This window comes from Diabrotica undecimpunctata, chromosome 6, assembly GCF_040954645.1.
Source record: "Diabrotica undecimpunctata isolate CICGRU chromosome 6, icDiaUnde3, whole genome shotgun sequence".
Classification (NCBI taxonomy): Eukaryota; Metazoa; Arthropoda; class Insecta; order Coleoptera; family Chrysomelidae; genus Diabrotica; species Diabrotica undecimpunctata.
In genome coordinates, this window is record NC_092808.1 from 50104500 (window position 1) to 50118908 (window position 14409).

The following is a 14409-nucleotide window of genomic DNA, read 5'->3' on the forward strand; positions in this document are numbered from 1 at the left end:
TCAGAAAACATAACGTCTTCTAATTGGATAATATTGTTATCCAACATGTCCATCATTTGCTCACAAAAAAAGTTCTACTATCAAAATCGTCTTCCATGAGCTCCTGAGTAGGTATCATCTTATAGGGATGCAATTTATTTTCTTTTAATATGTTTACTATCGATGTCTGGCTAGCATTGAATGTAGTGGATGCCTGTCTACTCGATGTATGTGGATTTTCCTGAAACTCAAGCTACACATCTAATTTGAGTTCATCACTCAGTGCAGCTGCTTTTTTTATCTGCCTTACATGACCAAACTCGCGAAACTGCTTTTCTATTTTACTTATTGTTCCTTGGGATATAGGCGGTAAATTAGGAAATTTCTCATGAAATAGGCGAGTTACTTCCTGTTGTGTTAGGGTGTTATCTCCGTAACCAATCATTTGTAAAACTGTTATTTTATGCATTCCCGTTAATCTAACCATTTTTCAGAATTGAATTGAACGAACTTTTTACTTAAATTAAAATACTGACAACTTAAATAAAACAATTTACTAATGCGTGTTAAAATAACGTTGCCACGGAAATTCTTTAAGTTTTTTAATGGTTACCATCTAAAAACCACATTGCTATGGTTTTTGTTCACTTTCTCATTATCAAGACCTAAACGGGAAATAAGTTTTGAGTTTTGAGTATATTTTAGCGAATTTCGGTAACCACATGATTTTAATTTATTTTATCTTAATTAATCTTAATAAACTTGAAAGCGACAACATTTTTGAATGGAGAATGAAAAGACCTTTCAAACGATATATCACAAGCCTATACTTCCTATTTTAAAAATTGGGGGTTGTACCTGTCATTCTAAGGGGTTGAAGGTAAGGGGTTGCATTTTCACGTTAAAGAATGTCAAGTTATAATTTAAAATTGACGTGTTTCGGGATTTTTTATAAATATGTACAGTAACCTAAATAATGAATTTATTCCATTTGGCTTTTACACACTGTATATTTGGAACACTATCAACTCGAACCCTACGTCTTCGTAGAAGTGTCATCAAAGGCCATAATAAATTTTGTTAAAATAGGGATGAGCCACAATAGATCTCTTCGAGTGGAATAGAAGCCTGTTTAAGCACCCACTCTTATTAAACATAACCTAACCCAACTTTAGAGAAGATCGATATAGAATTCTTTAGCTTATAATGAAAAGTAAAATCAAGAATCGCTGAGGAATTGGAAGGAAGCCGATGTAATTTCTAAAGAACATTCACTATCGACAAAACGACCAAACAGCTATTTTGACTAGATGAAAACTGCAAGCAACTGGCCAATGTAATTGCCAACGTTAGAACATAATAGGGCACCCAGAAAAGAAAAAGCTTGCTCCAGGAAGAACTTGTTTGGAATTTCGTTGCTTATTGCTATTGGTTATATGTTATTGCTATTGTATAGTATATTTAATGTATGTCATTTATGGTCATTGAAAGATGAATAGGCGTATGTCTTATTATCTATAGTTTTGCTTTCGAATTGCATAGTTGAATTTCTTTCAAAGAGCTTTCTTTACGACTTCTTGAACTCTCAGATATTTTTAATGTAGCTTTTAGCCAAGTGTGAAAAGTAAAGGTAAACCACTTAAAGAAGAGACGACGAGAGTAAAGAGAATCGGGACCTTGCATATTTTTTCTGTTGGAAATTGTAGACTTAAAGTAACTACACCAAGTAATAACATTAAAAAACTTATCAAAAATAGTTTTCAAAATAAAAAAAGAAATCTTCGTTAAATAAAATGTCTAATACACATTTTTGAATTTCACAATCTTTGCCAAGTAAATTTATTAATAAAAAAGCTTTAAAAGATTTAAATTAAAATGCATAAAATATTAAACAGTTAAAATGTTAGAATGTTAGTAGAAATGTTAGATTAGTTAAAATAGTTAGAATATAGATATGTTTATTAATAATATAAAATAGAAGAATTTACCAAAAATTGAAAATTTACGCGATTTAATATACCATAAATTGTTTAAAAAGTATTTAAGGTTCATCTAAGGAAATATGTCGGATTTAAAATTTAAATATTTTTTCAATAAATATTAAACATCATTTAAAAAACATATTATACCTAGATAAAGCCATATACTGTTAAAAAAAGGAAAACATATGTTTATGAATAATATGAGCTTGTCAGATTATTTATTGATCAATATACTTATAAAGGCATATATGTAAAAGCAGACCCCAATTTGGTAACGATAGCTTGTGGTTTCCTTTTTTCCTTGTCTTTATGAGATATTCAGAGTATTTAGATGTTGCGAAAAAAATTTTTATAAGTTTTATAGTAATATGGGTGTATAATAAGCCAAAAATGCGCAAAACCATGATATTAAACGTTTAATCTATTTTTAGTAGCATATATACTGCTGAAAAAAAAACTAGGTTCTATCAAATTTGTAACTTTAAACATAAAATTTAAATAAAACTTTAAAACTAACACTGAATAACTTGCTCCTTGAACTTTATCTGCAAAATGTTTTTTGTAGATAAAGGTCCAGAATAGATAAAGAATTGATATTTAATTCTCAAAATGTTAACTATCTTTTGAACACTTTCAGTTGAATATTAATTTAGACAATTCTGAGTTAAGTTTTTTTAAGGTTTTCTTAAGTACTGTCACTATTGATAATATCTTCAATAGATTAATCAGCTATTCTTAACTTCGATTGTTAAAAATAATGCCTAAAGAAGTGGGAAAAATAAGAACTCCTCTTGCCGATAACTGTTTGATGCAAGACGATTTCAGAAAATTGGTTTTACTGAAAGCCTGTTCAAAGCATGTTCGAGCACTTTCCCTTCAGCCCAGACATCGCGTCTTTCGATTATCATTTGTTCCCGAAACTGAAAGAATTCTTAGGTGGAAAGAGGTGAGTATCTTGGCTCAAGCGTTTGTCGGTCTCTCTCTCTCTTCAATCCTGACCTCCCGGAGGGAGTGTAATGGTCATCGTGAAGTCGTGTATTGTCCGTTTCCAAAGATCTCTGTCTCTGGTCATTTCTTTAAACTCATCGATCGTAATTTGATCGATCCATTCGTTTAGAGATCCTCCTCGTGATCTTGGGCCTTCTACTTTTCCTTGGATAATAAATCTTTTTATGTTTTCTATGTCTGCTCTACGAGTCCAAATTATGTTTATTGTTGGCCATGAACTTTGCTGGATAGCCGTTTGATGACTTTTAGCTCATTTGAAATTGAAATATTTGTCCGGTGGTCGGTCTGGCGGTAAAGGAATAGAATACCGGTATCTGAAAACTCATTTCACGATACAATAAATGCCTAGACAACAAAGGCAACTACATTGAAAGATTAATTTATATTTAAATGGGAATAAGCCACAATTAAAGGTTAAAATACGTTTATTGACGTTTCAATTTCCACTTCGGAAATCGTTCTCAAAATACAAACATTAGTCTAATGTCTAAACAAAATTACTAATGTTTGTATTTTGAGAACGATTTCCGAAGTGGAAATTGAAACGTCAATAAACGTATTTTAACCTTTAATTGTGGCTTATTCCCATTTAAATATAAATTAATTTAAAATGCCACAAGAAAATAGCTTCAGAACAACATTGAAAGATAGTCTAAGGTTCTGTGACTGTAAATAAAATTTTGTGTTAATATCTTTTGTTTTTAATTTTTTATGCTAAAACGCTCTTTACTTTCAGAACGACCTAAGTACAATAATAGCACTTTTCGTGTGAGATAAAAGTTCAAAGATTTCTTCTTCATGATGTGACTATCCGTGACGAATGTTGGTGATCACCATGGCAATCTTTATCATATCTGCAGCAGCGCGGACAAGCTACACAGATGTTGTGTTGAACCAAGTTCTGAGGTTCACCAGGATGTTCTTCATCTTTCTGGACCTCGCTTTTCAAATATTTTTCCTTGCAGGTGATTTGATACAACATAGAATGAACAATATTTTGCAATTATTGTAACTTTTGAGATTTGATGATGGGTTCTCGGTTCTTTTTTATTCTTCTGAGGACCTCATTTGTCACTTGATCAGACCACGGGAGCTTGTGAGGACTGAGAGGACTGGGAGCTTGTGACTCTCCAAGGGAGAGGTTGTGGCTCTTGAAGAAGGCGCGCATCCGGTTGAAGGTGGATCTAGATTTTCCAAATCGCGGTCTTATCTCCTGGTTATTGGTTTCTTTTTCCTTTATTATGGTGTACGTTAGGGTACGTTCATAACGGCGACCATCGCATCGTATCTTCGCCTAGAGCATAGCAGTGACAGTAAACGCCCGCATTTAAAATAACGCATTTATTTTACCTGGAAATCGATAATATGGTACGATCTTATGGTCGGAGCGAGGGTCGACGCCTCATTGTGAGCGCCCACTTAGTTTTATACCGAAAGAAAGGTTGTGGTTGTGGTTCAAGGACTGTGTGTAGTCCTTGTTAATTATTTAAACATACACATCCATATTTTATATATATATATATATATATATATATATATATATATATATATATATATATATATATATATATAAACTCAATGACATTAGAAAACATGCTATGATGACAATATCAAAGTTTTATCTTTTCAATTTTTTTGTAAAAATAAAGTTTTACCTTTAAATTTTTTTGTGAAGATACCGATTTTTAAAAACCGGTTTGTATAGAAATTTTTAGTTATTATTCCTAAGTCTAATTGTATTCAGTGTAAGAAAATGCCTCGAGTTCGAAGACATCAAAATTACCACCATGTAAGCGATTTTAACAGGGGCAGAATTATTGCGTATAGAGATATGGGTTTGTGGTATCGCAAAATAGGCCGTCGCGTTAATTGTACGGCAATCACGCTTATGCTTGTCTGTCGTGTGTGGACAAACGAAATTAGAGGAACACAAAGAAAACCTACTGGTCAACCGAGGCGTACCAGAGACCGTCAAGATAGGCGCTTTAGATTACTTGCTCTGCGAGACCGTTTTGCTACTACGCGTCAAATTGCTGACCAATGGTTTGGAGTAGTAGGTAGACCTGTTAGTATGCGTACACTATATCGTCGCATTCGAGCCTTTGGACTGGTTTTATTTCGCCCACGACTAGTGCTTCCTTTGACTGCGGTTCACTGTCATCAACGTTTACATTGGTGCAGAGAAAGGCAGCGATGAATCAAGATTCTGTTTAGGAATGTATGATGGTCGTAGGATGGTAAGACGCCGCCGTGGAGAGCGACGAGATATCGGGTTTGCTGTTGAGAGACATGTACACAGGACAGTTGGAGTAATGGTTTGTAGGGCTATTGCCTATGGTAGCCGATCACCACTTGCGTTTATTCGAGGCCATATGACAGCTGCGCGATATGTTGATGACATCTTACAAACCACTTTACTGCCGTATCTTGACGGCCGTCGAGACGTCCTTTTTCAGCAAGACAACGCGCGTCCCCATATTGCTCGTCAAGCTATGGACTTTCTCCAAGAAGCTATCGTTAATGTTTTGCCGTGGTCACCCCGTGCTCCGGATTTAAATCTTATCGAACATGTATGGGATATGATGGGAAGGAGACTGTCCACTTTGCACCATCCTCCACATACTCTGGCACAGTTAATACATGAAGTTCAAGTTGCTTGGAACGAGGTGCCTTAAGCAGATATCGATAATCTTATTTTGTCAATGCCTAGACGTATACAGGAGTGTATTCAGTTACGGGGTCGCCAAACACATTAATTTTTTTTTATTACTTGTTAATAAAAATTCTTGACAACGTTATCGTTTCATTCTTGATGTAAATCTACCATGTTGCCAAAAAATTAAGTTCAAGAAATTATTCCTTCTGCGTGTAACACTTCTAATGTCACTGAGTATATATATATATATATATATATATATATATATATATATATATATATATATATATATATATATATTATATGGAGGCAACCACTACATTGTTTTTCTGAATATTTGTTTCTTAAGGCATGGTTATCATGTCTAGTTTAGTCATAACATTTTCAAATTCTTCTGTTGATAACCCCAATATTATGGCGGTTACATGCATGATTAGCTTATGAAAGTTTGTGTATTTTTCATCCTCTTATAGTTATCCAGTCTTGTCATTCCTCAAAAACTAATCGCACAATTTGCTCACTGTACATGTTAAATAGAATGAGTGAGATAACAGACCCCTGTCGACCTCTGCCTTTTAATTTAAACTTACTCGAATACACGTCGTCAATTTTTACATTTGTACTTTAATCTGTACCATTTACTGACTGTTCTTGAAGTATATGTGTTAAAAGTTTTGATGTTAGACTCTGATTAATAAATTAATAACGATGGGGAGAATGGTCCTATACTAAAATCACAATCAAGATACACTAGAAATAAACAAACCAAGACACGTTAAATGTTACAAGGAGCACTTTCAAATAATTATTTACAATGTATATACATTGTATAAATCCCAAATCATGATTTACAAAATTTATACATTGTAAATCATGATTCGGGAGTGTTCCTCGTAAAATTTAAGTGTCTTAGTTTGTTTATTTCTAGTGCATTTTGATTGTGATTTTAGTTTTTTTTATATAGTGTAAGTTGTCTGTGAAATTTTTGGAATTTACTTCAATCATATGCGTTACTTCGAGCCCTACTTCTCACATTTCATTGGCTTTAACCGTTAATTACAATCCTACTTTCATAGAGAGTATGTATTATAAAATATCTATTAATACTTTGTGTTGTTTAAAATAAACAATTTTGTTTTTGATAACGGTAGGCTCATAGCTATAATCCCGTTGGTCAAACATTACAAAACAAAACTGGTCCATTTGACATCAATGCATACAAAGTAAGTTTACTAAACATGTTCTAAACTATTTTTCAACAATGTACAAAGCAAAACTAAAAAATAATGTCGACTAATCTCCTCTTTCATCGGATATTTTTACATCCATCTACCGACTGCAACTCAACCAAATAATGAACGAAAGCCATTACAGCTATAACTCGGTTAAAACTTTATTTTAGTGTTCTGCTTTGAACCAACAATGGCGTTCGAGCAAATGACTATAACCGTTTATTTTATGGCGTGTTGGAAGCAGACTTGAATTCGTCTAATGTTGGCAAGCAAGAAAGTCTAGAAATATGTATGCGGTTTATAAATAAAATTTTACGGAAACTTATGAAAATTAAGTTAAAATTTGTTTCCGGATAGAAATATATCTATGTAGAATAAAAAAGATTGGAAATTCAGTATACGACAACAACTGGAATGCTCTAGATCTAGAAAAAAACTAGGATTTTTGTCTGAAAAAAAACACTGTTTTCAGTTTAGTTTAATATAATCCGCAGAGCGTATTTCCAACAACGCAATTCTAAACATAAGTAAGTTCAATTCTAAACATCAACTCTTCTTCTCAACAGTTCATCAGGAAAACTTTTGAAAGACCTCGACGGCACCGGCACTTCGACCTGTGTGACAATTTTATGCTTCGTCTATCTAGTTCTTCACTGCATTTCCAAGCTAGCGTTACTACTTTATTTATGGTACAGAATATCGCTTTACATACTGTATATAAATCAAAAAAGGAACCAGACAAGGAGACACGTTATCTCCCAAAATCTTTACGGCAGTTCTGAAACATGCTTTCAAAGAATTGAGTGGGAAGCTAGCTAAAGGAATCAATGTCGACGGCGAAATGCTTTCCCACCTACGATTTGCAGACGACAGTGTTCTAATAACAGATGATTTTGGAAGTATGCTTACTCAGTTAGATGCCACATGTAATGAAGTTGGTATGAACATAAATTTTGTAATACATGACAAATCTGGTACCAACCGAAAATTCAAATGTCGACTACAACGAAATAGGATTAATTCATAAATATAAATACTTAAGTCATGAAATCCAAATTGCCAGGGACAATCAAACTTCTGAACTGCAAAAAATAATCAGTTTAGCACGGGTCGCATATGGAGCTGTATCAGACATCTTTAAGAGCAGCATGCTTTATTATTTAAAAAAAAAGACGTTCGACCAATATGTGCTTCCAGTCATGACTTACAACTACAAAACACACTTTCGTTAACTTACAGAAGCCTAGACTAGCACAAAAAGCATGGAACGCTCGCTGCTTGGACTGAATCTCAGAGACAGGGTTAAAAACGAAGAAATAAGAAGAACAGGAGTCACAGATGTCATAGAGCGCATAGCATAGCTGAAGTGGAACTGGGCGGTCCATGTGGCCAGAGTGAATGTCGGGCGATGAACCCAAAAAATTACAGTATGAAGATCACCAGCAGACAGAAGAAGTAGCGGCAGATCACCTATTCACGATATCACGATTTCGAGATATAAATTTATGGGTGCGATATAATGGCCGTAAGAACATACAGGAGAGCTAGCATAAATTCAAGACAACTATCTGGTAAACGTGTCATACCTACAAAAGATTTCAAAAATGTCGGTAAAAAATAACACCCAAAGCTTAAAAGTATAACATGGGATCAAGAAGAGATATCTCAGATGCAGAAAATTGTTCTAATCGGCTCTGCACAAAAAAGGATCAAAGCTTGGAATATCAATAAATATGATTTACATCGTTTTGCCATGCGGATGGGGTTTAGAAGAGCCAGGTCAATTATTGATCACATTTCAACCATTAGGAACATTCGATAAAAGTACGATTGGGAACACAAAATCCCTTCTATAGAAGCAGGCATTCTATTATAGCTACAATATTTATAGCAACTATTCTAAGATGTTGAGGTGTCTCCACAAGAAGTACCTTAATGTCTTTATATACCATAAACCGTGTACTTTCAAAAATACATGACTGTTATTGTAGCATTTTCGTCTTTATAGTTTTAACAGCCGTTAAAATTTTGATGGTCCTGTACATATACTATTTAGTTGACCGTTTTTATTAAGTACGCCATATTTGAAGTTCCGCCATATTTAATTTCGTGTAATTCTTCTTCTTAGGGTGCTTGTCCGCTCCGAACGTTGGCGATCATTCGGGCTATGATGACTTTGTTAATTAGTGTGATTAGTCTAGTTAAAAAGTATGAGTACTTCTGCCGTGTAACCGTTTTTGTATTATAAACATAAATGCACTTTCCTTTTCGAAGTGCTAAAACTGTTTATATTAGCAGTTAGTTTAAGCTATCTGGCTCAGGCGCCAAGATTTGATTCATTTTAGTTTGGTGCTGCGATGGCTGCGGACGTTAGGTAATTAGTCTGTTAAATATTTTGTTGTTTGATCATAAATTATAAAAACATTTTAACTTTCTAGAGTCCCTTCTGCAGCCTGTTTTCAGTAGCCGCCCGCGTCATGTCTCTATCTTCTACTGCTCCATCGTTCCTTTTTCTGCTGACTACGTAAGAAGAGATCTCAACATTTTTTGAGGATTGCTGCCTTTTCTGCATCAGAACACATAGCCTCAGAACACATGTCTGGTTGAACGACTTGACTTCACGGACCGGCTGATTTCAAGTTAAGTGTGAATAGACATTTGACGATAAAAATTTTTAGTTGTATTAGGGATATATATATATATATATATATATATATATATATATATATATATAAATATATATATATATGTTAGTTTTGATATTTCCGCGGGAGCTGTATGTTATATCAATGGTATTCCGGGTTTGACTCCGCGTTAAATGTTGTTGGTTTTGATAAAAACCATTTTGACGACGTTTCGGCAAGATCTCACTTGCCATTTTCAAGTCTCTCTGGATGGTCTGCTTCTTGTCGATGTTCGAGTGGAAGTGACGCTACGGGTGTTAGGCAGCTGGCTTTTGTAGTTACTGCGTGTTGCGCGCGCTCTTGTAATTGGTCCGGTGCGCAGGTCAGTAGCGCCACTTCCACTTGAACATCGACAAGAAGCAGACCATCCAGAGAGACTTGAAAATGGCAAGTGAGATCTTGCCGAAACGTCGTCAAAATGGTTTTTATCAAAACCAACAACATTTAACGCGGAGTCAAACCCGGAATACCATTGATATAATATATATATATATATATATATATATATATATATATATATATATATATATATATATATATATATATATATATATATAGTAAACTCTTAAATATTGGGGAAATCTGCAAGAAATACTCTAAATAATCTAATAATGTAGATCAGCCCTAACAATTATTAATCTTTATTCTAAGATAAAAGATAAGACTCCCATAGATAGGCTTAGTAATATTGTCTACAACATTCCATGTCTCTCTTGCAACAATTCCTACATCGGTCAAACATCTCAATTATTGAAATCACGTATTACACTACACAAAAGTGATTCTCGACTTCACCCTGACCGTTGTGCATTAGCCAAACATCCACTGGTCATCTCATGGACTATACTAACACCACAATTCTCCACCGTGAGAACAATAAATCCAAAAGAGAGTTCATTGAAATGTCTTATATTTTCCTTAACGATTTCTCCATTAATGTTAAGAGTGACATCAAGAATCTAAGCGATATATACCACCTGTTACTTAAATCAGATACCAAGAACAATACTATATCACAGATAACTAACTTGACTGATATATCCATTAACAACTAACATACCTTTATAATTACTTTTCATTAACAAATAATATATAACATTCCCTTGCTTTTCTTAGATACGTCTCAATAAGATTCAATAATACATGAACAATATAATATAATTAAATAAAGAAAATCAAAATAATATTTCCCTTTACTGGGATTTAAATTCATTCGTTTTTTTACCAATGAACCTTAACGATATAAAGATTCATTACGACCTACTAAAGTTGTCAGCGCTTGCGTTCTGGCTTAAACAGAACCTCACTTTTAACTATCTAAAAATCAAAAATTTAGTTATTGCCGACAATTCAAAGAATTACCTCCTTTTGAATGTAGTTGCATTGGTTTTTCGATTAACCTTGGGTAAGCCTTTGCGTGTCAAGTTCGAAGCTACCATACATTTCAATCCTTATAAAAAACTTTTTTTTTGCATATAGTAACAAAAAACACCACTATGTTACTAGCAAAGTTTTTTAATATTCTAACTCTACAATTCTAAGTTACGGTAAGATCAATAATGTTTTAATAGATAATATATGGTAGCTAATTATAATTTATTCTCTTTCAGCCCTGAAGAAGCCAAATTAATTCTCTTTGGCGAAAACGTTCGGCGAAACAATTGATACACATTAGAGTATTTCTTGCAGATTTCCCCAATATTTAAGAGTTTACTATTTAACTAATCTGCAAAGATTATATGTATATATATATATATATATATATATATATATATATATATATATATATATATAATTAATTTTATGACTAAATTTTTATTGATATCGTTTACTATGAAGTTACGAATAATCATTGCTAATTTTGAGTTAAGTGTAAATATATGTAAATATATATTTCACGTTAGATTGATATAAATTGAATTAAAGACATATGTATAATTTAGATATTTTATAACTTAATTCTCAGTTATTTCGTTTATTATGAAGCTAAGTATTATTTTAAGATTAATTGATTTCTTAATAATCGTACGTGTAATTAGTGATATGTAATTTACGAAACAAATTTTTATTTTTGAAATTTATTGATTGATGATATTACATATAAACCAAAAAGCTTCTTTGGTTGACAAATTGCGGTCTATAGCCCCTACTTATCATGTATAAAATGTTAAATAATAATTAACTTACTTTTTTGATGAATCGTTTATTTTGATTTGATCGAGGACCGCAATTGATTTAGAGATTAGTTTATTGTTGTCTGTATATGCCCATTTTCACCAGTAATTAGTAAATACAGTTTTCTAAAGTTTATTGGTTATCATTTTATTCTATTGACTTTTTTTATACTGTATATAGGTAAGCATGTTAATATTAAGACTTTGGTTTGAGTAATAATTTGATATATTTTATGACGAATTTGAGTCCTTTATAAATCATTGGTTAAGATTTATTAGCGCCCTATTTTATCTTTGCAGTTTCGTAGCAATCAGTATTCCTTGGTTTCTTTTGGGTCAAATTATTATCTTTATATTAGTCATACGAATACCCATCCCAACAGACGCTGCCGATACTGAGCAACGAGGCCTTCGTATTGTTGTGTACGATCGGCTTATTACCGCCAGAAATTCCTTTTGCCAGTTTTAGTACTAATGATTATATAGTCGTAGTAGATAGGATAGGAACTCCAGCAGGTCGATATCAGAGAATGGTGGCATCTGACCCTGAGGTTAAACAAGGATCGTGCCAGTGTTCTACTTGCCGTGTAACGAAAACGACGTAAGTAAATAGTACTACCAAATTATTATTAATAACTCAGTGTAACGAAAAAAGTGATCCTCATTGTTCACAATGTGGCTTTAGTTGCACATAAATATACTCACGTGCTAATGTTCTAGTTTTAAAATTTAGTTGTATGATTATTATTGGCTTGCACAATGTTAGACGCAAACAAGTAAAAAGATTTATTTTTATGAAAGATTTATATAAAAATTAATTGAATTCTTATAAAATATAAAAATTAGTATGAAACTGGTTAAAAATAAATAAATATTTTTATTTCAAGCTTACCCCTGTAGCTACAGATAAATATCTTAATTAACTGATTATTTAATCAAAACTCTTATCAGCCTTAATACTTGTTTTAAAAACAACACCCTGATACTCATACTTTATGCAAAAGTACTTAGATTTTCATCGACAAAAAATGTCCCAAGGCTCGCCATTTTCATCAAGTAGGCGCAAAAGAAGTTCAAAGGCAAGCCTGTTGACGTAGGGCGCAGCCAATGAATTTAAAATTAATCTGGGACTAAGAGAGAAAAAGATGTGCCATCAACTATAATATTTAATATTACGCAGGGGGCTTACATAAAAGCGGGCAATAATTTAACATGATACACAGAAGACTGCAAAAATAGGTCATGTATTAAATTGTCTCGTGTTTTATGTGGCAAAAATACTCATAGAGATATATGACGTGTCTTACCAGTATATCAGCTTACATCTTACAACCAACCAAGAAATGTTAGTAAAATCAATGTAAAATGTAATAAATAGTTTAGAAAGGGGATTTTAAAATAAAAATAACAAGAATCAATTAAGTTGATAGGTACTTGAACAAACACAATTTTCTAATAATATTTTTTAATATTATTTATAACACAATATAATAAGGTCATAAATAAATTGAAAGAAGGATGGTATCTATTTTACCGAAAATAACGCGAAATCATCGACCAAAAAAGGTCGACTAATAAAATGAGAAATAAAAAAATAACTAATCTAAATAAATAACTAAAACATTATAATAAAAGCCTAACCTAACGGGTAATAGAGTATTCGTTGGACAGTTAACAGGTGAACATCGTTCGATAAATCTGTGCCGTGTCCTTAACTAGTGCTATTATCAAATTAATAGGTATTTAATTTGAAAATAAACCAACCGATCTTCAAAAAAGGTAGGATCTAATTATTTATTATTATGAGTGAATCGGGGGGTGGTGTTGAGCCACCCCAGAATAATATATCATCAATGGATACGGAAGACAAAAGGTATATTAATTTAAATAATAGATATAAAATAAATGATTCAGGGTATTATAATGTCTTTGTAGAATCTACAGACAAAAACTTGTCCCGTTTATCACCAGTACGTGTCGGTCATTATCTATTTAAAAACCAATATTTTAAACACGATGTACTAGACATTAAACCTGTTGGCAGAAATAAGGTAAAAGTAATTTTTAAAACTTATACTTGCGCAAATTCTTTAATTGAACATGAGCTTATTAAGGATAATAAACTTGTAGCGTATATTCCATCATTTTTTACTCAAAAGAAGGGAATTATTAGGGAAGTCGATACGTTTTTGGATGAAAAGTATATTTTAGAAAATATTGTTTCAGATAAAAATGTTGTCGAAGTAAAAAGGTTAAAACGGAAAATAATTGATTCGGATAATGAAACAATTCTTGTACCTCGCCAGATGGTCATTTTGACATTTGAAGGAAATAGCATTCCTAAGACTGTTAATTTAGACTTGGTTAGGTTTAATGTTGAACAATATATATATCCGGTTGTTCAGTGTTTTAATTGCTTTCGTTTCGGTCATACTGCTCGGCAATGCAAATCAACATCAAATCGTTGTAAAAAATGTAGTCAAACTCATAATAATAATGAAACATGCACTAACTCCCTATTTTGTTTACATTGCAACTCCACTGAACACAACTCACTCTCTAAACAGTGTCCTGCATTTAAACACCAATACAAAATAAAATCAATAATGGCTTTAGAAAACACTTCCTTTAAAGAGGCAGAAACCATAGCTAACAATCCTTCATACGCCAAGGTAACTACAAATAATAGATTCG